This window comes from Spermophilus citellus, assembly GCF_964194105.1.
Source record: "Spermophilus citellus genome assembly, chromosome: X".
Taxonomy (NCBI): Eukaryota; Metazoa; Chordata; class Mammalia; order Rodentia; family Sciuridae; genus Spermophilus; species Spermophilus citellus.
The window spans coordinates 98,964,932-98,990,964 of record NC_138190.1 but is presented as its reverse complement, the minus strand read 5'-3'; the positions used below and the strand labels follow the sequence as shown (position 1 = coordinate 98,990,964).

Below are 26,033 nucleotides of genomic sequence, written 5' to 3'. Positions count from 1 at the left end.
CTGAAATGAAAATTTATTTTCACAAAAATCCTGTATACAAATGTTTACAACTTCTTTTATTTCGTAATTGCCAGAAAACAGAACTCAAATATTCTTCAGCTTGTTAAGACATAAAGAGACCATAACACATTTATTCAGTGAACACTACTATGTTATTAAAAACAAATTAATCTAAAGTATGCTCAACAACATGAATAAATCTCAAATAATTTTTTTAGAAAAAGTAAAACATTCAAGAGGCTGCATTCCATATGATTCTTGTTAATACGACATTCAATAATAGACAAAATGAAATACTAGGTTCAGATAAATAATTGATTTTTGCCAAGGCAAAGAGCAATAATAAAATATTTTAGACAGATGAAATTAATGTAAATCTTCATTTTGTGATGGTTATATGATTGAACATGTTTGACAAAACTCATAGAACTCTATAGTGAAGAGAGTGTCTTTTATTGTTTGTAAGTCATAATGCCCTAGGACTGTGTATGTATAGCTCAGTGGAAGAGCACTTGCCTAGCAAGCACAAGGCCATGAAGTTTGATCTACAGCACTACAAAAACAAAAAAATGTAATCTCTTACAAAAAAAAAGAAGAAAAAGAAAAAGAAAAAATTACCTAGTTCATTAGGAAAAATGAATAGAATCTTCCAATACATTATTTTCCAATGTCTTTAAGTTGAAGTAGTTTCCAATTTCTATCTCCTTAGCAGTTTTTTTTTTTCATATATTTACAGTTCTCTAAGTGGATATATACAATAAACAAGTTGCACATTCATTATTAATTAACTTATGTGTTGAATGCCTACTCTCTCTTAAACTCTATGATAATCTCTAGGCATACAGTGTTAACTCAATAGCAACATGTCCATTTTTTTTTCATGGAGCTTGTGTTCCAACAACAAATATATCAAATATTTAAACTAGGGAAATTATATAAACAAGATAAATGAAGGAACTGAAGGAAACATACAAACAAAGGATGAGAATGACAATTATTTAAGCAAAGATAATTTCTGAGAACTTGCATTCTTTTAAAGGGAATATATAAGCTAACATCTGAAGGATGAGATAAAGCTATCCCTACGAAAATGTAGAGTAAGAATTTTCTAGAAAGACAGAAAAAAAATTCAGGGACATTAATTCAGGAAAGGGATATGGTTTCATGGTTATATAATTTAAATTTAAATTAAATAATGTTTTTTAAAAAAATGATTGCTGTGTTTCAACCATCACATTTTATGGTCTCTGTAGTTACATGTGAAAGTAATAATTATATTGAACAGAACAGTTACATATTATTTTAATCATTGTGAATTTTCTATTGAACAATGTTAAGCTACAAATATATATTAATATAGTAATGGTAAAAATAAAGAATTTTATAGTGAGTGAAATGTAGGTTTTCAAAAAAATGGAATAAACAAAAATGAATATGTGTCTTTCATTATATTATAAAATTTTAAATCTTCCAATACATTATTTTCCAATGTCTTTAATTTAAGTTGAAGTCCCTGTTTGGCTACCTATGTTCCTGTGTACACTATGTTTTGGATACACTCAGTACATGCTCAGTAGATATCATCTAATATGTATTTTTAAGGTCCAAGAGAACTGGTAGAGGAACATACTATATTTGACCAATTGGAAATGCCCACTACCCTTTGGGAAGATTTACTGGCCATTTGCAGAAGGTCTATGCATATAATATGAAAAAGCTGCTCCCAACTTCCTCCCAACCTTTTAAAACTGTTTGCTTAATCTGGACATTCTATATATAAAGAGGTTGCCTAGGTATGAAAGAATAAGAAAATAACACAAATGCCCATTTGTTTTAAAAAATCAGAAATGTCTTCTGGAAGTGACTTTGAAGTGAAGTTGTAAGACCACCTCTTGAAGAAACCTTTTGGCTATGATTGTTCAGTGGATTGGAGGACATAGAGAAGACATTTACAGTGTGAGAAGGAGGTCCTGTGTCAGAATGGTTATATGTAAAAGATATTTTTGTATTATAACTATAGTTTAGCGTGTACAATTTAGTCCTCATTACTGTATATATAGTTGACAATGCAAAGTAATTTTTGTTGAAACATCTAGACTTTCTATATGTTCTAAAGTGCATGTAATATATTAAAAGTGGAAGTGGGGGCTGGGGATGTGGCTCAAGTGGTAGCGCGCTTACCTAGCATACGTGAGGCCCTGGGTTTGATTCTCAGCACCACATAAAAATAAAATAAAGATATTGTGTCCACCTAAAAAACTAAAAAATAAATATTTTTTTAAAAAAAATGGAAGTGGTAAAATATAACATTTTGTAAATTTCTTATTGTTAAATTTCTTATGAAAATTTTTTGAGGCAATAGCCACCGCCCCCCTTTGAGTAGTACATATTGTGTGCATGGTGTGCATACAATGAGGCAAGAGTAACCATTGTTCCTTATGCTTTTAGGTATTGTTTTACTCTGCTGTATTAATAGTGTATATAAAATACAAATGAGTTCTTATCTACATCTAGTCTTTCTATATGTTAAAGAGATTGCCAGTGTATGACAAAAGTAGAATTAATAAACCAATTTTGTATTAAAATTGCTAGAAAGCATTGTCTTCTGAAAATTTGAGCATTATAACATACTAGGTCGATGAAAGAACAGAATACTCATGTTTTGAAGAAATTTTCAAATTAGAACTAATGTTTCATATGTGCAGTTTATTTAAGACTGTCCTGTACAGAGTAGAAAAATTGAATCCTTACTTGAAACATCTAGTCTGTCTAGATGTTTAGAAGTGCCCAAGGTATGTTAAATGTAGAGGTAGTAGAATATCAATTTTTAAATATATTTTTGCTAAAATTTATATGAAATATTGTCTTTCAGGAATGAAACTGTTAAATCACCTAAGTGAGCAAAATAATACAATCTGTACTGATCAGTGAGGTGGAGGAGGATGAGAGAAGCAAATCAAAAGGTAATATTTTAGTATGTTCATAATTGGACATTTTCAGACACCAGTTTCCTTTATTTTTGTGCATTTTGTTTTGTTGTATATAGTATACATAAGGAAAATTGAGTCCCAATTTTGCATTATCTATTAAAATTTATAAAATTATTGGGAAAATGTTTGCCAATGTATGATAAAGTGGGAGTAAAATTAGCACATATTGTACATTTTGTGTTGAAATTCATAGGAAAGCTTGTCCTTTATAAATGACTTTTTGGAAATAAATTTGTTGAACTATCTCTAACCATTATATATGCCTATACTTGCCCACTGGACTGAAAGTAAAGAGAAGGAAGTGAGGAGGGAAAGATTCAAGGACAAAATGGTCATATTAGAAGATACATCATATTATAACCATTGGTACATGTGCAATCTTGTTTACCAGTGCTCTGTGCATAGTGAACAAATTCTTACATGTAATATCTAGTCCTTGTATATATTTAGAAGTGTTTGATATATTTTAAAATAGAAGGAGTAGAATAAAACTTTTTGTAAATAGCTTTTAAAATCTGATGGGAAATACTATATTTGGGATTATTAAACCATCTCTGAACATAACACTGTCTGTAGTTTTTTTGTTTGGTTGAGAGAGGTGGGAGGGAAGGAGTTCAAAAGGTATTTTGTTATAATGTACTGGAAACTTTCAGCTTACCAATTGCCCTGTAATATATACTCCATTTATCTTTGCTGTATTGTATGTGTACAGGACAAAGGAATCGTAATTTTGTAAGATCTATTCTGTAGATATTAAAGAGATTGCCAATGTATGACAAAAGTAGTAAACAAAACCATCTTGTATACTTTACGTTAAAATTCATAAGAAGGTAGTCTTCTGAAAACATTTTTTGGAAGTGAAATTATAACATCACTTCTGAGTGATACAAATGTCTATATCACATGTGACATAGGAAAAAATAGAGGAAGAAATGAAAGATTTTAGGCAAGAATTATTCTACTGAGAAAATACTTTCAAATATAACCATTGCTACATGTGTATCATTTATTCAACACTACTGTGTACATGGTGGACAAACTTAAGTCCATATTTGAAGCATCTAATATTCCTAGATGTTCAGAAGTGCTCAAATTATGTTAAAAGTAGAGGTAGTAAATTAAAAATTTTTGTATACATCATTTTGTTAATATTCACAATAAAATAACAGTATTTTGGAAATGGAATGATCAAAAAACTTCTCTGAGTAGTGTATATTACATTTGTTAAGGTTCAGGAAGGAAGAAGGAAAAGAAAGTTTGAAGGGTTTTAAACCAGTGTATTTTATCTGAAGAAAGAATTATCATTGCCTCTTATGCCTATGGGTTTGTTCCATGATGCTGTGTGAATGCTATATATAAAAGACAAAGGAGTCATAATTTACATCTATTCTATCTAGATGTTAAAGATGTTGGCATATATATGGCAAAAGTAGAGTTAGTAAACTAATACATGGAATATAATTTGTTTTAACATTTATAGGAATATTGCAAAATTACAACAGACCCACACCAAGGCACATTATTATGAATATGCACAACAGGCAGAATAAGGAAAGAATTTTATAGTCTGCCAGAGAAAAATATCCAGTCACATATAGAAGGAATCCAATTTGGATCTCAGCTGATTTTTCAACCCAGACACTTAAATCTAGGAGTCTTTGGAATAGCATATACCAAGCTCTTAAATAAAATGGATGTCAACCAAGAATACTATCACCTATGTTAGTCTTCTACAGCCACCATAGAAAAAGTAACAAAAACCAGGTGACATAAGCAATATATATATATATATATATATATATATATATATATATATATATATATATTTGTTTTGATTTGTTTTTCTAGAGACTAAAAATTTAAGATCAAAATGCTATCATGGGTGGTTTCTGCTCTGGTCTTTCTTTCTCATTTTCAAACAGCCACTTTTTAACTGTGTCCTCATGTGAGAATTCCTTTATATCTACACAGATAGACAATGAGATTTCTGGTGTCCTTTCCTCTTCTTATAAAGACAACAGTTTAACTGGATTAGAGTTCTATCCTTATTACTGCATTTAATCTTTTTTTTTAGCCTCTCTTTAATACTTATCAGGTAATTTATTATAAGTCTTGACTGTTAGATTTCATTTTAACTTTTTAAAATTTCTTACATACATGAAAATAGTGGAATGCATTACAATCATAATTATCTATTCACAACACCATTTTTCATAACTCTGTATATAAAGTATGTTCACTCCAAATTATTCCATTATACATGAGCTCTATTATTATTATTATTATTATTATTATTATTATTATTGTATTACAATTCTTAATAAAACTTTATACCACAATTTATCATAATCTCAACTATCTCCTTAAAGTTCATGTCTACAGATATAGTCACATTGAGTTTTAAAGATTCAAATTATAAATTTTGGGGAAGTTCTGAATTCCATTTTTAATACCATCTTTAAGAAATTCCTTTTGTTTGTTGTATCATTTCCAGGATTTTTAGTTCTAATAAATTGGGAGAAATTGGGAAGGAGAATCTATGCCATCTTGCCAAGCCATAAACCAATCTCAACAATATAAATAACACTAAATAATAAAGAGAATCTTCAAAATACTTAAACAAAACTTGTTTTTTTAATGAAAAGAATTTGACATATATGATCAATGCAAAAATGATGGCTAATAATGAAATTGAATAGCTTTCTTTCTGTAAAACTATGGTGTTTTCTAGTATGGTAGATATTATATGAATCTTTGATAAATTTTAAAAATATGGTCTTAAGTGCACTGATTTTTGTAGAATCTGTCTAATTTTTTTTCATTGTATACATGTTTTTGGATTATAGAATTGATGTAATTTCTACAACCACATTGATATATTTATTATTTATTTCAAACAAGATTGGAATAGATATATTGTTTTCACCTTCAAAAAATACAAGGAAGTGATAATTTTTTGAATGTGTGTCTGTGGAAGCCATTCCTAAGGAAAAACAGAATATTGTGGTTCAAGATGTTGAAGATGGGCTGGGGTTGTGGCTCAGCAGTATAATGCTCACCTAGTGTATGTGAGGCCCTGGGTGTGATTCTCAGCACATATAAATAAATAAAATAAAGATATTATGTTAAACTTCAACTAAAAAATAAATAATAAAAAAATATGTTGAATATGATATTGTGAGGTAAAAAACATGGGAATAGGATGTGGTGGTTGTTCTCATTTTAAAGAGGTTCTTAAATAGAAAGAAATAATAATAATAATAATAATAATTTTTATTATTGTTATTATTATTTAAAGCTGCTTACAAACTTATGCAATGGGATGGTGAGAGTGGACATCCTTGGCTTATTCCTGATTTTAGAGTAAATGCTTTCAGCTTTTTGCTATTTCTTGTGATGTTGGCCTTGGGTTTGTCGTAGATAGTCTTTACAATGTTAAGTTTAACCTTAGTTTCTCTATTACTTTGAATATGAATGGGTGCTGGACTTTATCAAATGCTTTTTCAACACATATTTGAGATAAATATTGACCTGGAGATCATAATGCTAATTTAAATAAGCCAGACCTAGATAGTGAATTTTCAAGTGATTTCTCTGATGTGTGAAAACTATACCAAAAAAAGAGGGAAAAAAAGAAAATGGAGGAATTCAGTCAAAGTAGAAAAAATGTCAGTGGAGCAGAGGAAGGGGGTTGAGGGGGAGGGAGGAGAGATGAGATAAAGGGAGATTAGCAGAATGAATTTGACCCAATTTCCCTATATACATTGTATATGAATACACCACAGTGAATCTCATCTTAATGTATATCCACAAGGTACTAATTAAAAAATATATAAAAAATAGCAAAAAGATCAGTAGAACAGAGGGAAGGGAACAAGGGAAGGGAAAAGAGTAGGAAAAGGAAAAATGCTAGGACCTGAATTAAAGAAAATTACATAACATGCATTTATAATTATGTCAAAAGGAATCCTAATGTTATGTATAACTAAAATGAAATGAAGAAAATGAGAAACCTTATACAGATAGTTTTATGAGATAGTAGTATCTGTACTACTGGAACTTTCTCTAGAGAGAGTTCAGATGCTTAGTTCTCCAATATATTCTTGTGAGAGTTGAGTTTACAGATCTCTCCTACAAGGACCCATATAGTACTGAGATAATCTGATCATATTAAAGTACTATTTTGGAGATTGATATTTTTGAATTAAAAAATAAAATATTTAAAATGGTGTCCTTTGTGGTATGACTTGCATTGCAGTTATTCTGACAGGAAAAAACAAGAATGTTTGTATGAAATATGATTTTTTTTCACTTCATGGCAGATCTAACAAATTAATGATTTGATGAAAATGAGCAACATTTCCAAAATGATTAATTTTTAAATCCGAACACAGCCAATTTGAAGACTTTTGGTCCTAGCTGAGAGAGGTAATTGAAAAATCATTGTTTACATAAACATGAGCCATTTTTTGTTGTATGATCTTCTATTCTTGGATTTTCATCTTTCAATTACAATCAGAAAGATTAACTAATTCAAAATATTGAGGATTAAATTAAGATTTTTTTCCCCAATAAGATATGTTATAGTCAAGTTGTTTACTTTTTCCACCTTGCCCCAAATATCTGACAAGAACAATTAGAGGAGGAAAAGTTTATGGGCGGGGTAGGTTCATGGATTCAGAGGTCTCAGTCCATAGATAGTCAGCTCCATTTCTTAGGCCTTGAGGTGAGGCAAAAATTCATGGTGGAATAATACTTTTGGGGAATAGCAAACAATTAAATCATAATAGGATAAAACTTAAAAAGCATAATTATACATCAAGAACGTTAATATTTCAACACTACTTACATATAGTCCTCCATCTTCCAGCCCACATAGTCCTTTCGGAACACTTCTTTCCTGATCACAAGATAGATTTCAACAAGATTTAGCAATGCAGGCACAACAAGATTAACAGAAGATCATTGAATTACAGTATTGATTTTCTAATCAATTTCTTGCAAAACTTACCATATACCAATGTAAATTGCATAGATACAAGTAAGTATTTATTAAAATATTTTTATAACAAATTTATTTTATATCTATAATAGACCTGGAAAAATTTTAGTACATTAATGTTATTAATAAGATATTATAGATATTGATATATATATATATATATATATATATATATATATATATATATATATATATAAAAAATTTTAAAAAGAAACATATATTATTCCTAACCTGTTTTGGTAGCATAGACATATTTCTGTTTTGCTCTAATCTATTAGCTCATATAGTATATTACATGTTCAATCCATGTAAAATTAACAAATTATAATTTTAATATCAAGCAATTAAAAGGCAAACAGCCAGCAATTTGCGATTGCGTGTCATGCTGAACTGTAGCAAAATCATTTCTGAAGTTAAAAAATGCTCTTCAAATGAGTTATCATTCTTCTGAAGAATGTTGTTTGGGTTCTTTTGCATATTACATTCAATAGATAAAATGACTTCAGAACAAGGTTACTGATTATATTTTCCACCTAGGTTGGCCATGAACCAATTGGACATAGGATCATCGTATATTTATCGAAGAATTCTAGTATAGATTTTGGTCCTTTGATCAACTTTAGAATGGCATTGCATCTACAATAACACAATTTGTAACCAGAAGTTTCCAGAAGAAGCATAGTACACTAGCTACGTAAACAGTTCTGCCTTCTTCCCTTCATTCTTTGCCTTTTCTCTAGCCTGATTCATATCACCATAATAATCGTCACTCTACCAGTGTATGTGTGTGTGTCTGTGTGTGTGTGTGTGTGTGTGTGTGTATGAATATGTTTAAATGTATATGTATGCACATATACTTACATATGTATTTTTTCATACTTTTCTTATGACTGAAATTTTTTCTATCATGATATATAACATCAAGCAAGGCACAGGGGCACACTCCTGTAATCTCAGTGACTTGAGAAGCTGAGGCAAGAGGTTCACAAGTTCCAAGACATCCTCAGCCACTTAGTGAGGCGCTAAGCAATTCAGTCTCTAATCAAATATAAAAAAAGGGCTGGGGATGTGGCTCAGTGGTTAAGCCCCCCTTGTTTCAATTCCCAGTACCAAAAACAAACAAACAACAACAACAACGAAAAAGGGTGGTATGATCAGGAACATTTACTCTTCTTTAAAAATAAAACATCTCATATTTAATTTATACCAAATTTCTTATTTTCTACTGATAATGCTAACATTTTGTTTCATTTGATTTCTTTTTGTTATTTTTTACTTCAATGATAGCACGTGTTTAATATTTTTAAAGTGTTTTCTATTTAACAAACTCTTATAAATCACTAACTATGCATCAAGCAGTGTTTCCTGATGTCCTGGATTATATAAATCTCCCTTATTATTTATCACTTAGGTTATTTTTATAAGTAATAATAGAAACACAGGAATCTCCTACTATTTGCACCACAGTCTTGTGTTTTATTTATATAGATAATAACCTTATGAATTAGGTTAATATTTCTATCCCCATTCTCCCAAGAGAAAACTGAGGCAGAGAGGTAAAATAATCACAAAGTTAGCAGTAGAAGATCTTGGATTGAATTTGAGGCAATTTGATCACAGAATTTGTGGCTTAGTAAGCTAAAAACATTTTTTTCATAGACTGTTTTCACTAATATCAAAATTATAGATATGCACTGTTGGATTATATATTGATAGCATGATTTTATAATTGGTATCTAATGAAGACAGATTAAGCAAAAAAAAAAAAAAACAGAATATCTTTTTAATATCCACAATAATTGAATAGTTAAGCAGAAAATATTTCTCATAAGTAAGCTATATTTGAACTGATTTGTAGCTTGTAAACAAGGCACAAATACTTTGTAATCAGGGTATTTACCAGTTTCATTACTTCTCATAATGCGTATATGAAAGGAAACTCACTTCTAGAAAGCTGTTTGAAAGTTCACAAATACAATTCCCTGGTTTTCTAATGTCTGTAAGGCAGTTTTTAATAAGTTCTTCCTGTAGGAGTTTTAACTCTTTGTACTGTGGACCTGTCATATAAAAAATATAGAGTACTGAAAAAAAGGGGCTCATTCAGAAGGGCCTATGGCCAGTTTGTGGATGATTTACACCAGCAAATAGCACTACAATGAAGTATTCTATTTTTTTTCTGATATGTCCCAACAAGTGGGTAAAAGAGATTTTTGGATAGTCATTTATTTGGGTTTTCATACATACAAGGCTTTTGGGGAAAATGAGTTTGATGTCTTATAAAGTATGTCAATTAATTTCACTTATAAATTGGAGCTGTCTTTTGTTTTCGGATCAATTTTATTTTATAGTATATTGGGAAATCATGGATATTGAAAGGTTTAGATTTAAGAATTAGTAATGCTTCAGAAAATCCCTATAGGACAAGGAGGTAGTAATTAGAATTATCACTGCACAATTAAATTTTTTTCTCCAGTAGCTTCATTAATAAGGAATTTCTGCCATTCTACCTTCATTAGAAAATTTGTGACTTTAAGACATGGAAGTAAAAAAGAGAAATAGCTCAAGAACAGAAGAGCTGATAATAAGTTCATAAAAAATAATAGAATACAGAAATATAAGCCTATTAACTCTCAAATACTTAGGTACATAGGGATAAAGTGCCTTAAATAGCATTTTTCTTAAGAATAAATTGATTTTACACAAATTTGTTGTAATTTAAAAAGCTATAGTTGTTAGTTCATGGTACAGTTTTAAATTGTATTTATTCATGAATAACCAATTGTCTTGTAGGAAATATTTTATACATCATATAGGATATGAAATGTCCATATTATAAGCAGTGTCATTATGTTAATATTAAAAGTAATGATAAATGTATGCTATTAGCATTTGATAGGATAATAATGACGTTTTCATACTAATATCATTAGGGTTATTCTGAATAAAAAGTAAATACACCTTAAATGCATATATTTTTGAACAAGTAATTTAATTCTAATTATAAATTTACCCTAGAATCACCAAAATTCACAAGCTGTAAGTACAAAAGGAAAGAAAGAATAAACAAGGATTCATGGAGGAAGACTAAAGCAGGGTCATAGTTAGATGGGAAAAAAATGAAGAGAAAAAAATGATAGACTTTTTTCTTTAGAGACATATTTTTAACCAAGATTTCATTTATTATTTTTTCCACAATAAAATACATGTCTTACTCTTGTATTCAAAGTTAAATTCCAATGATAAATGCATTGGTAGAGGAAAATATGGTGGTATTTCTTTTTGGCATTTGTTATTTCCCTTATTAGGTGATTAAATCAGCATTTATTATAAATGCTGATCAACATTGAAATAACTACGAAAAGGGAGTCACAATTTATTAGCACATATAAATATCTCAAATAATCTTATTATGTTTGACATTTTCAATTTTTAAATAAATAAACAATGTACAATCTTAAAAGCTTTACTTTTTAATTGTGTGTTTGTTACCATAGTACAGTGTAGTAGTATAAAATCCCTGTCTGCATGGACTTTTTCTTTTTTTTTTTTAATATTTTTTGTTAAAGAGAGAGTGAGAGAGGAGAGAGAGAGAGAGAGAGAGAGAGAGAGAGAGAGAGAGAGAGAGAGAATTTTTAATATTTATTTTTTAGTTCTCGGCGGACACAACATCTTTGTTGGTATGTGGTGCTGAGGATCGAACCCGGGCCGCACGCATGCCAGGCAAGCGCGCTACCACTTGAGCCACATCCCCAGCCCCTGCATGGACTTTTTCTAAATTTTGCATGATAATATAAGTAGTTTAACATTGTTGAAAACTTAGAATTTTAGATAATGATATGCCTTGAATTCTTGGTTCACCCAAGTATCTACTAAGTGGCCTTGGGAAAATTAATCTCTTTGATTCTTATTTTACTCAGGTAAAGTAAATGATAATATTTCAACATTTCTGAAAACATTAAAGGCAATGATGTATTTAAGTTTTTACCATTATAACTAGCATTAAGTACATTTAGCAAATGGTCCACAATTTATTTGCAAAGTGAACAAATATAAAAAAAAATCAACATTTTTGTTAGAAAATAACCCCCAAAATATCTGTATCATGTTTTATTATTTAATTTGATCAATTCATTGTTTTTGTTCTCCTTGTTGTACTAGGAATTGAACCTAGGACATCACTTTTGCTAAATAAGCACTCTGCTACTGAGATAAATACCCAGTCCTTTTTTAATTTTTGAGACTGGTTTTCATTAATTTGCTCCAACTAGCCTTGAAATTTTAATCTTCCTTCCTCAGTTTCCCATGTAGCTGAACTTACCAACATGCATCACCATATCCAGATATCAAGTCATCATTTTTCAGTATTCATAAAAGATGAGATTTACATAATTAACTAAATTCCCTCTCAATGTAATCTGGTAATATAAATTTATTAGCATACATAATCACTTTTGTAAAATGATATAATCTATGGAAATTCTGAAAAATAAATGAAAATCAGATATAAGAATAAAAATCTCATATTTATGTAAGATACTAATTTGTATACTAAGACAATATAATTACTATATTTAAAGTAGACAACTCAATGCAATTGGTTTCTGGGCTTAAGAAATTTTTAAGTATACCTATCAAGCACTGTGATTTATAAATACTCATGTTTCCTATTGGTGTCATATAAAAGAATAGGGTATAAACTCAAAATTACCAAAATCTGACAAGTAATTCCCAAACTTTAAAAATTATCATTAGGAAAATGGAATTCTCAGCATTATACTACAGAAGGTTATTATTTACTGATCTAGTAAGTACTCAGAATTTTGTTGTGGAAATATCTATGGCATTAATGGGTAGACTTAGAAATATCAAAGTGAGGGATGTATCTAAATTAAGGAATTAAAAAGCATTAAGAAATTGATAGTTTAAGGTACTCATGGCTGTGAAGTGTTCACCTTCATTCATGAAATAACTTAAACCTGAATATAATCCAAAAAGATTTATATCTGTTTGTAATTTGAGTAAAGAACTGATGAGATGCCCGCCAAAAGAAATATATGAAAATAAAACCATGAAAGCTAAGTATAGTATACTATATGTTATTAAAATGGATTTTTAAATCAAGTTTAAGAACAAAATTGGATTTTGATATTGATGTGTTCACATAATACTTGCATGATATAATACATTTTGCTAAGAATTGCAAATAATATGTCCCGTTGGTAATACAAAAAGAAGATATAGTCTATATTACAAGAAAAAAAAAGTCATTGTGCTACATGGTAAAATGATATTTGCATATAATAAAAATGGTGAAGCTTCTGTTTCAAAATTATTTCCTTTTATTAATATTATAAAAATAATGTATTTTATAAAAAGTTTCAATAAAATATGGCACATTTCTTATCAATGATTACAAAATCTTTCACTCCTCCTTAAAAATTTAACCATTTTCAGATATTAAGCTAATATGTCATTAGAATACATAAATTACAGCATTTCAAAATACTTCATAAGGCTTAATCTCAAGTAATGTTTTATAATCATAATTGATCATTTAAGGTTTATTTAAATGTACCTGAGGGATGATATTTTTACTATATTTTATTCAAAATAATGAATAATAAATGATACACTATTGTTCTATTGGAAAATACAATTATTTAATTTCATTTTAATTTCTACTGCACTCACAAGAACTTGAAGTGCAGCAATCTTTCATAACTAATTTAACAATGATCTGCATGTGTCATGGAACAAGAAATATTTGATAAATCCGACTTCTATATTATAGAAGTTTTGTTTAAATGCATTTTATAAATGGTACTGGTATCCCTACTATAAACTTCATAAGACATATCTTTCAAAGTGTACCAATTTTAAGACAAGAGTACATGTTGTAAATTAGTGTCTTTAAAACATAGAAAATTTAAAATATGCAAAATCATATAATATTTAGAAATATGCCTGTTATGGTTCGGATGTGAGGTGTCCCCAAAAACTCACATGTGAGAAAAAGCAAGAAGGTTTAGAGGAGAAATGATTGTGTTATGAGAGTTTTAACACAATCAGTGAATTAATTCCCTGATAGGGATTAACTGAGTGGTAACCGAAGTGATAGGGCATAGCTGGAAGAGGAGGGATTTGGGGGCATGACTTTGGGGTGTATATTTATATCTAGAAAGTGGAGTATCTCTCTCTGCTTCTTGATCACCATGTGAGCTGCTTCCCTCTGTCAGACTCTTCTGTCATGATATTCTGTCTTACCTTGAGCCAAATCTTCTGTGAACTAAGACCTCTAACACCATGAGCCCCCAAATAAATTGTTGCTCCTCTACAATTGTTCTGGCTTGGTCCTTAGTCACATCAATGAAAAAGTTGACTAAGACTATACCACAAAATTCTACATGTAATCAAGGAAATAAATGTAATAATTCTACATGTAATCAATGACATAAATGTAAGATTTTTCTTACATCTGTTAAAGGCAGAATAAAATACATGTAATAATCAAAGAACAAAGAGAAAAAATAAAACTTAGTCTTTTATTTCTTAGCCGGGGTATCTATTTTTAACATCTTATATTTGCATGATACACTTGTCACAATTAATAGGTGTGTCAGATTTGTTTTGTTGTGACCAAAATACCTGTAAAGAACAACATAGAGGAGGAAGGAAAATTCTACTTTGAGATCACAGTTTAAGAGTTTAACACCATCGTCAACCACTTCTATTTTTCTGGAAGGAAGTGAGGCAGAAAACATCAAGGCAGAAGGACATAGCAGAGAAAACAGCTTAGCTCAGGGCTGCCAGGAAGCAGAAAGAAAGCAAGGGAGTAGGGAAAAAATAAAAATCTCAAAGGCATATCTTTAGTGACCTACTTCTTCTAGTCACAATGTGTCTGCTACAGTCATCACCTAGTAGAGAAGTCCTTTCAAATAATTAATCAAATGGATTAATCCACTGACTTGATCACAGCATTGATAATCTAATTGTATTACCTCTGAAAAGTCTTACACTATCTTACAAGACTTTTTTGAAGGAACACTTCACATCCAAACCATAATATTCCACTTATAGTCTGCAAAAGTTCATGTATATCTCACAAATTGAAATGCATTCAGTCCATCTCCAAGAGACCCCATAGTCTTCATAGTTACAATACTTTTCAAAAGTCCAAGTCCAAAGTCTCATCCAAGAATCGAGCCAAACAACTGGCTGTGAGCCCCTGTAAAAACTCAAAGAATGAGTTGCATTCTTCTAATATATAATGGCATAGAATAAACATTGTCATTGGGAAGGGGGGAAATAAGATCATAGAATGAAGGGATAGAACCAAAGAAAAACAGATGCCCAGCTGGACCAAAAAGCCCTGTAGCTCCACATACGACCTTTGGGGCAAACATGAGCTCCAAAGAACTCAGGCAATACCACCACTTTGGAACAGCAAGCAATAGCCCACATGGCCTCTTTCTTAGGCTGGCTCTATCCATATCAAGTATCTTTCCAGAACAGGTATTCCACATCTCTTAATCCTAGGGGTCTCCACTTCATCTTTTTTAAATTTTTTTTATTTTTTTCTCTTTTTCTCTTTTTATAATTTTTTTATTGGTTGTTCACAACATTACAAAGCTCTTGACATATCATATTTCATACATTAGATTCATCTGGGTTATGAACTCCCAATTTTTACCCCAAATGCAGATTGCAGAATCACATCGGTTACACATCCACAATTTTACATAATGCCCCATTAGTAACTGTTGTATTCTGCTGCCTTTCCTATCCTCTACTATGCCCCCTCCCCTCCCCTCCCATCTTCTCTCTCTACCCCATCTACTGTAATTCATTTCTCTCCTTGTTTATTTTCCCATTCCCCTCACAACCTCTTATATGTAATTTTGTATAGCAATAAGGGTCTCCCTTCATTTCCATGCAATTTCCCTTTTCTCTCCCTTTCCCTCCCATCTCATGTCTCTGTTTAATGTTAATCTTTTCTTCCTGCTCTTCCTCCCTGCTCTGTTCATAGTTGTTCTCATTATATCAAAGAAGACATTTGGTATTTGTTTTTAGGGATTGGCTAGCTTCACTAAGCATAATCTGCTCTAGTGCCATCCATTTCCCTGCAAATTCCATGATTTTGTCATTTTTTAGTTCTGCGCAATACTCCATGGTGTATAAATGCCACATTCTTTTTATCTATTCATCTATTGAAGGGCATCTGGGTTGGTTCCACAGTTTAGCTATTGTGAATTGTGCTGCTATGAACATCGATGTGGCAGTATCCCTGTAGTACGCTCTTTTAAGTTCTTCAGGGAATAGTCCGAGAAGGGCAATAGCTGGGTCAAATGGTGGTTCCATTCTCAGCTTTCCCAGGAATCTCCATACTGCTTTCCAAATTGGTACCTCCACTTCATCTTCAGCTTCCTTCTCACAGTTATATGCATTTATCTTTAGAGGCTGTCCGCAAGGATTTCAAACCTTTTACACATTGCAGAGACTCTGATGCCTTCCTTTGAAATCTCAGTTTTAGCCTCTATGACCCCTTGAGTTCAGTATCCAGAATTCCTGAAGAATTCATCAGGTGAACAATACCAAGTCTTTTCTCAGTTTAAGCAGTAACTGGACCCCTTTGGACCATAGCGTCAGTGACCTCTGAGTGCCTGGGTATTAGATGATGGTGAAAGGAGTCCTGGGAAGCAACTTACTTTGACCATCCTATTTGAGCAGGGTGCCCAGAGTCTCATCATAAAGGAGTTTCACTTTTACATCTGTGAATCTGCCATGGGTATAGTCTTTCTGATTCCTGAGTTGCCCTTAAGGGATCTTTCCTATTGTCTCTCTGCAAACTACTTTTCTTCCCTTTTTAAAATATTTTTTTTATTGACACATTATAATTACACAGATATGTGGGATCTTCTTGGCCATATGCATATATTCACATGACAAAATTTGATCTAATTTCTCAGTACCACTCCTACTCCATCCCTCCTTATGCCTGCTGATCCACTTGCCCTATCCTTCTGATCCCACTTCTATTATTACTGTTATTATTATTATCATTACTTCATTGCATTATAATTATATATATATATATATATATATATATATATAATACATATATATTAGATGTGGAATTCATTGTAGTAGGTTCATACATTAACATATAATTTGGTAGATTTCAAAACCCACTATTTTTCCATGCATACCTCCTTCCACCCATTTCTCTATTAGTTTCCCTTCTATTTTTGTGAGATCTCCTTTTTAAGTTATTTTCCCGCCTCTCTTTAGCTTCAACATATGAGAAAATCATTCTGTCTTTGATTTTCTGAGTTTGGTTTATTTCATATAGCATAATAATTATAACATTTATAAATACGTTAGGTTTTTTATGTGAGTATGTATACTTGCCTGTGTGTGTGTGTGTGTGTGTGTGTGTGTGTGTGTGTGTGTGTGAAGGATATATATATCCTTCTATTTTGGGCCACAATGTGAGGACATATCACTCTCCCCTTCCCCAAGTAAGGTACAACCTTGGAAGTTTAAAATATTCCCACCAGATCACCAAAACTGCCAGCAGTGTATTTATCTTGAACTTTCCATTCTCCTGAACTCTGAAAAAACCAAATTTCTGTTCTGTAAAAAATAAGAACTGTGTGTTATTATGTTATAATAGTACAAATGGACTAAGATAATGACCCAGACTTTGAGCACTACTTGCAGGCATTCTGTAGAGTGGTCCTCGATGTTAATCTTGATCACTTGGTTTAAAGTACTGTTTGCTAGATTACTCTACTTTTAATTTATTCTTATTTCTGCATTTTTATACTGTATGATTTGCAAGAAATTCACTAGGTACAGCCAACACTTAAAAAGTAGAGAATTGGGTTTACCTTTAGAAGTATGGAAAAATTAAATAAATTATTTAAAGTTTTCCTGTATGGGACATTTATGCATTCTCCTCATTTAATGATACTGTTTGTTTATATGACACAAACCACAAATATTTATTTATTATTTGCATAGTACTCAAAATCCATTTTTTGTTGGTCAAATTGTTCAAACTTTAAAAAAGGGTCTCATTCAGTTGGCTCCTGTGACCCTTCAATATATTTTTAGTAATTTAGTTTAATTTTTTTTTCTGGCAGTCATTTTGGTACTGAAAAGGCTGAAGGCTTATCTTCTAAAATTTTTGTTTTTGTATGGCAAGCACCAGTTTTTCTATGAAGTCATATTCCTTTATACTGGAGAATGGTTGAAATATTAAACTGGGTTAGATATCCTCATTGCTAAAGAAGGGGTAATTGCTTTCAGTTTTCCTCAGGGAACAGAGCTGGGAAATACATGGATATATCCTACTCTGCATATACTTGTGTATATCTAGAAATACTTATGTATCTCTATATTAAGTTAGATAAGAGTTCATACTAATTACTGCAACTTTCATCCACTACTACATAGTTCATTGAATTTACTCTCCTCGTTTATCTGAAACTATTCTAGTCAGTTCTTTTTTTTTTTTTTGCCACTCTTACCAAAGACCTAACAAGAACAGTTAAAGGAAGAAAAGATTATATGGGGGCTCATGGGTCCGGAGGTTTCAGTCCAGAGGTGGCCAACTCCATTTCTCAGAACCCTAAGCAAGGCAGAAAATCATGGCACAGGAATGTTATGGAGCAAAGCAGTTCAGAGCATTGTACATTCTGACAAAATTATATGATCTTCTTCCCTTTTAAATAGGTAAAATGTGCATACTTAAAGTTTAAGGTCACTCTTTACAGTTTTATGGAATTTAATATCTAAATAGTAACATGTAATCATAATTAAATTAGGAAGTAGTTTCACTGCATTAAAAACACTCTGTTTAATTGCTCATACAGGGCAATCCATTCCAAGCATCTGGAAGAAATCTATTTACCATCATGACATTTTTACTATATTGAGAATATTGTAAATATCATCACATCATATGTTGTGTTTGGAGGTTGGGTTCTTTCACATAGCAGTATGAATTTTAAGTGTTCATCCACATCTTAATGTGGCTTGTAACTCATTTATTTTTTATTGAGGTATAGTATTCCATCTTATTAATATATAATAGAATTTTTTTTCTTAACCTGCTGAAGAACATCTCAGATGTTTTCAGTTTTTACCATTAATAAACAAAGTCACCATTAACATCTTTGTTCAGATTCATGGAAAATTTGAGCAAAAATTACAAAGGTTTCTCTTAAACTATATCTTCCTTCTGCCTCTGATTTCCCTTGTAATTGATATATTGAATTAACATAGTAAATTTATTATAATTTAGAATTTATTATATATTATTTTTAACTAAAGTCTATGTTTCACATCAATTTTCATTCTAGATGTGATATATTCTATGTATTTTGCCAAATATATAATTATACAGGTAATTGAACATAAAGTATCACACAGAGTTTTTTCACATCCCTAAAATTCCTTCATGTTAGATTTATAGTGACATCAGGAAAAATGACAAAGGAGAAAACATAGGAACTCTACCTCTCCACCTATAAAAAAAAATTTACAAGTGTTTCCTACTAAAATTATTTATTTTGGAATTTTGATGGTATTATAATGCCTGCAGTCTTTTTTGAACAGCTTAACTAGTAAATTGCAGCTTTCTTCACTTTATCTGTCATTTTGGTGACAGTTGCCCATCCCCTAACACCCAAGCATATGGTGCATTTATTTACGTATGTTTCTTGCACAACTTGTTAAAGTCAGGGTGGTCAATAAGTTCCTTTTCTTTCAGAAATTGGCTTTCTATGTTTTGTTTATAGTTTCATGTTTCTGATGGCAAAAGTGTGAACATGAAGATAGACTGCCATTGCATCTAAGCCTACTGACAATTAAACTTCAATATATATAGAAGTCACACCTGCTTTCTGTACATTCATAAACAACCATGTATATTTTTTTGGGGGAAATTTACAAAGGAGTCAAGGAAAGACATAGGCTGAGAAAAAAATGTCCAAAAGCCTCAGGCTGATTCCCAGCATAGATGCACGTTATGACCCCAGAACTCTGAAAATTCTGAGGTAGGGACTTTTCCTTATTTCTAAAATCACCACATTTTAATATTCAAATTAAAATTTTCAATACCAAAACCAAAATATCCCATTCACAGGAAGACAATAAAATTTAAAATATACCTGATAAATGCCCAGATATTAAATTATTTAAAAGATACTTCTTAAAACTGTGATGCAGATAATCAGGCCACTAAAGAAAAACATGGGCAAATTAACTGAACAAATAGCATATTTTTGCATATGCAGAAAAAAGTGTTTGTAATAGTTCCATGCTTCATAAAATTTGTTCGGGCAAAGTATTTTTGACTAAGATTCCCCCAAAACACAGGTAACTGAAATATATGCAGATAAGATTGTATCAATTTTAAAAAAAATTTCATGCAGAAAATCAAAACAAAACAGTCAACAAAGTCAAGAGACAACCAACATGAGAGAAAAGTGTTTGCAAGATATATCCAGCAAAGAATTAATAAAGAGAATATATATGAAACTCGAACAACTGAATGTAAAATAAAATTTCCACTAAACCAATTAGAAGTGGGAAAATGATCTGAAAAAAAAATTCTCAAAAGAAGACACATACATGACCATCAGGTATATGAACAAATGCTTCACATCATTAATATTAGGGGAATTTAAATCAAAGTCACAATAAGATATGACCTTATATCAGTTAGAATGACTATTGTCAACAAGGAGAAAATTAGGAAATAATGCTGTAGAGAAAAAGGAACTCATACATTGCTAGTAGAAATATAAATTAGTATAATCACTAAGTAAAACAGAATGGAAGTTTATCGAAATATTGATAATATAACTTCTTTGTGACCCAGAAATCCAACTACTGTTTATATGTATGGTAAGCCACCCATGAAATATGTGAGGATATTTCATCACTGAAGCTAGTGAGGGGGTAGATCTGGTAACTGGGAATTTATAATGACAATACCTGCTATCAAGATTTCCCTTTTCAAGTGAACTCCTCCTCAGCTCTGCCAAAGGCTCCCTCATAGCACTGGAGATGGGTGTTACCCATTAAGAGTTAAGCAGCCTACCTACCCCCATCTTTATCCTGTTTTGGTGAAGAACTTTCTATAGAAACTCTTTGATGTATTCCAATATAAATAAAGCAAGTGCAGGCTCCCTTCTTTTTAGAAGCTGGACCCATCTGGTTAGCTTGGCCTGTTGCTGCCCCAGCTCTGAATTTCTTTTCTATGTTCTAGTAGTACTAGGTTATTTCCTAGTACTACTTTTCTTAACTTTTATTTCTCAGCCAGTCCATCCCACTGGAGAAGAACTGAATCCCTTGCCCACATGGGACATGGGCAATATGTTCAAACAAAATAAAATCACCATGTTAAAAACATATCTGAGCCTCTGTGCTTCTTCCATCACTTTTCATAATAGTCAAGGTATGGTGTACACTATGGGATACTATTTAATACTCAAAAGGTGAAACACTGTCACGTATGGCAATATAGATGAACCTGAAGAAAAAAAAAATAACTCAGGAATAGAAAGATAAACATCATATGAAATACATTATATTATTCATATAAGATATCTGAATAAGTTGTTCTCATAAAAGTTGTAAGTAGAAGAGCATTTGCCAGAGACTGTGGAGTGAAATATGAGGGAACCCACAAGGAGATATTGGTTAATAGGTACAAAACATTGTTATTTATGAAGAGTATTTCACAATAGGGAGATTATTCTTAATAATGTTGAATTGAATGTTTCCAAATAGATAACAGAATTTTGAAGATTTTTCCAAAAAAAATGTATAGAGGATGAAAGATACACTAATAATGTGACTTAATTATTATGCACTATGCATGTATTAACACATCACACTGTACCACATAAATATATAAAATTATTATTTTTCAATTAAAAACAATAAAATATTATTAACAAAAAGACATGCAAAAATATAAGAAAATTCTATAGAAACAAAATTAAAATATCAATAAAGAGAAATTATGGAAAAAGAACTAAAAAGAAATTCCCAAGCTGAAAAATATACTAACTAGAATGAAAAAAAAATAACATACAAAGGTTAAAAAGCAGACATAAACAACAAGATGAATCAGTGAATATGAAAATCAAACAATTAAAATCATCGTATCTGAGGAAAATAGAGTACAGAGAGAAAGTACAATGAAAGTACAATAAAATGAAAATATATTAACAGAACCTAAAGGATATGTAGTCACCATCAAGCAGTCTTGCATATATGAGACTGCCAGAAAGATATTGAGAGAAACAAAGGAACAAAAACATTTGAGGAAATAATGGCTGGCATTTTCCCAAGTTTTATGAGAGGGAAATTTCTATGAATTTGAGAATCTAAGTTATGTCCAAATTTGAAAAACTCAGATTCACAACAGACATATTTTGTTCAAATTCTTGAAAGAGAAAGATGGAATGTTGGCCCCAGTAAGAGAGAAGTGACTTTTTACTATGCAAGATATTCTCTTGAATATTTTTGCCTGCTACAGTTGATACTATAGCTCTATGGTATGTGGTATATCTGAAATTAGGTATGATGATGCCTCCAGATTTGCTGGGTTTATTCAGTATTATTTTGGCTATTCTTGGTCTTTTTTTGGTTCTATATGAATTATATGATTGTTATTACAGTTTTGGAATGGATATTAATTAGTTGAGTCATTAGTAAAAATATTATTTTTCTAATTTCCTTAAAACAACAACAACAACAACAAAAATGAACTACAATGTGGCCCAGCAATTCTTCTACTAGGTATATATCCAAAGGAAGTGAAATCATTTCTTGCCACCACTAACAGTAAAAAGAAGAATAGAAGGGTATAGAAGCATAGTTTTTATACACTATTGAATTTAGCACAAATTCAAATTAGGTTTTAAAACTTTAAGATATTAAAAGTGATCCCCTGGTAACAAAAATAAAACATGTAGACAAGATATATGAAATAAAATGAGAAGCATATCAAAACCTTTTACAAAAACATTCAACTAATCCCCAAAGAAGACAGTAGTATTGAGGAACAAAATGATATGTAATCCCTGTAGAAAACAATAGTGAAATAAATGGCAAAATTTGTGGTCATGAAACAGTTTATTCTGTAATTTCCAATTCTTGTGAAATCTTTATCTGGCTTTAGTACTTTGGTAATGCTAGCCTTGTTAGGAAATTTTTCATCTGTTTTGATTTTTTGGAAGAGATTAATGTGGTTGGTATTATTTCTTCCTTAAAAGTTTGTCAGGACTCACTAGTGTAACCATGTAGATCTTGTTTTTAAATATGGAAGATTATTAATTATTTATACATTTTTTAAAAAATGATACAATGTTTAATAGATAGTCTAGTCAGGTCAACTACTTGCATGACAGTTGATAATTTGTGTCTTAGAAGAAATTTTTTCATTTTCATCCAAGTTATCAAATTTAAAGGCATTCAGTTTATGATCACACAAAGCTTCTAATTTTTCAAAATCTGTGTATTTAGTGATATTGTTCCTTGTTTCATTCTGGATATAGAATGATTTTGCCCTCTCTCCCTTTTATATAAAAGGACTTCAGATTCATCAATCTTATTGATTTTTCAAGAAACAAAAGTTTGCTTTTGTGCCACTTTTGCTGTCATTCTCATGCTTTATATATCTTTTCGTTTTTGCTGTGATTTTCACCAATTAGTGTCTTTTATTTCTTTATATTTTTATTTCTTTTTTCTTATTTTTAAGGGGAAAACCCCTTCCTTCAAGAGAAGAAAAGTAGACCTGTGATATTGAGAAGCATATGATATATTTCATAACTGTATTCTTTATATCCCAGTTAAAGAGTCATGACAATACCTTTTTTTTCATTTTTCATTTTTAGAACATATTGAGGTTCTTGCTACTATAGCCAACAAAAATGTAGGAACCTCACAAACCATATGCTACAAGATTATCTCATGCTTACAGTAGAGTACACTTAGCTTTCAGAAACAACAAAATTATTATGGGGCTGGGGATGTGGCTCAAGAGGTAGAACACTCGCCTGGCATGCGAATGGCGCTGTATTCGATCCTCAGCACCACATAAAAATAAAATAAAGATGTTGTGTCCATTGAAAACTAAAAAAAAATAAATAAATATTAAAACTCTCTCTCTCTCTCTCTCTCTCTCTAAAAAACTATTATGTAAGTGGTTCTACCAGATTTTGGTTTCAACAGGATTTCTCTAATTATACAGATGTTGGCTATGTCTCTCCAGTCTATCCCATCTCTCCAAATTTTGGACAGATTGTTTTCCTATATTAAAGATTTTTTTTTTTTTTTTAGTTTGAGGGATTGAAACAATCTTTGCACATACTAGGCAAATATTCTACCACTGAGATACACTCCAACCCTTTTTATTTTATTTTCAGACATAGTCCCCCTTAGTTGCCCAGGCTGGCCATAGAGCTTGAGGTCATCTTGCCTCAGCTTTCTGAGTACCTAGTAATAGAGACATGTGTCTCTATGCTCAGTGGAATTTATTTTTTTTAAATATACTGCCAACCCATAAATACTCTCCATAAAAGTAGAAATAATAAAACAGTTGTATTACTGGAAAAGCATAAAGCCAAAACATGGTGCACAGTCAATAATTCCTTTAAGGGAAGACAAGAGGAAAATTTCACAATTTAACATAACCAGGTTGATACAATGCATTACACATATATTACATATATGTTATATGTTGTCTTTGTGCAAAAATATAAAACTTCTTTTAAGTTATAATTTGGAGTAAATGAAAAACCAGCCTCTACCTCAGAGCAAAGCCTGTCCAAGGAAGGGACATGGCCTTTGTCCTTGGAAAAACCCACAGAGCACTCCTAGGCACATTCCCACCCTGCTGAGTTGTTTATCTACAAATAACAGGAGAGATCTGCTGCGCCAGGTGTCCCTGACTCAGTCAGGCTAGGTGGGGATCCATAGCAACCCCCTAGCAGCCATCAATTAGCATGAGACAGGGAAATACCTGGGATGCCAGTGGTTTATGGTGGTTGATAAGTTGGGAAACCATGTAGTTCAGCACATACACCCCTTTTGGCTCAAACCAATCAGTTCAAATGAATACCCCTTTTGTACTGACCAATCACCCCTACCCAACTTGTTCCTGCCAGTGAATGTGCTAATCATGTTTTAGAGTTGTTATTTGATTTTCCCCGAGGTGTGTGATGATTTGCTATGATGTATGTGAAGTCCCTGCCCTCTCCAAAGAATGTATAAAACTGCTGTAAACCCTGGGCTCGGGGCCTCTCAGCATCACCAGTTGCTGTGTGTGTGCGCGGAGGACCAAGCTAGCTCGCAATAAACACCTCTTTGCTGCTTACATCGGTCTTGGGTCTCTGGTGGTCTTTGGGGGTCCCGAATTTGAGCATACCAAACATCTAGATTATATTCCCATAACACAGGAAAATGAGGGGGCCATCCTCCTTCATATTCACATTTTAAAGAGATGTTTCCGATGTTACCAAGAAAGACATTACATGTATTCAAATCAATCAAGGGTCTCAATTGAAGTTTAAAGAGTTTACATACGTCCCAAAGAGACAAACAACTGATTGAAAATTATGCATTTATTTAAGAAAAGTTTGTAAGAGGTTGGAAGAGTAGATAATAACAAGCCCAGCTTTGGCTGTTTCTGCTGTCCTACCAAACCCTCAGAGCTCCTTCCGATTCCCTCAGTCTACCAGGCCCCTAGGCTGCTGCCCTCTGACTTGTGCCCACCTCACTCCAGGCCCTATAGCCAGAGCTTAGGGACCTGACCACATCCTTTGCTGTCCTGACCCCTTCTTTTTCTGGTAGTTCAGGGCCACAGTGGGGGGGGTGTTGACAGGACATCAGCAGTTGTGTCAGTTGGCAGTGTGGAATAGGCTGTTACTAGCTGCCACCAAGATAGTGCCTGGGGCTGCTTGTTGCGCTGATGCCACAGAAGGAGCAGAAGGTGCTGCTGGTTCTTTGAGTTTAACCAT

The 26,033-nt window shown here is 31.7% G+C and overlaps 1 pseudogene across 1 annotated transcript in view; it reads right to left on the bottom strand.

Annotated features, from left to right (window-relative positions):
- LOC308639498 (coiled-coil domain-containing protein 62-like) overlaps window positions 1–26,033 on the bottom strand; it is a 107,518-nt pseudogene extending 81,485 nt beyond the window's left edge. Inside the window, exon 1 of the transcript in view lies at window positions 25,943–26,033. The product of the transcript in view is annotated as a coiled-coil domain-containing protein 62-like (transcript). The remainder of the gene's footprint in view (window positions 1–25,942) is intronic.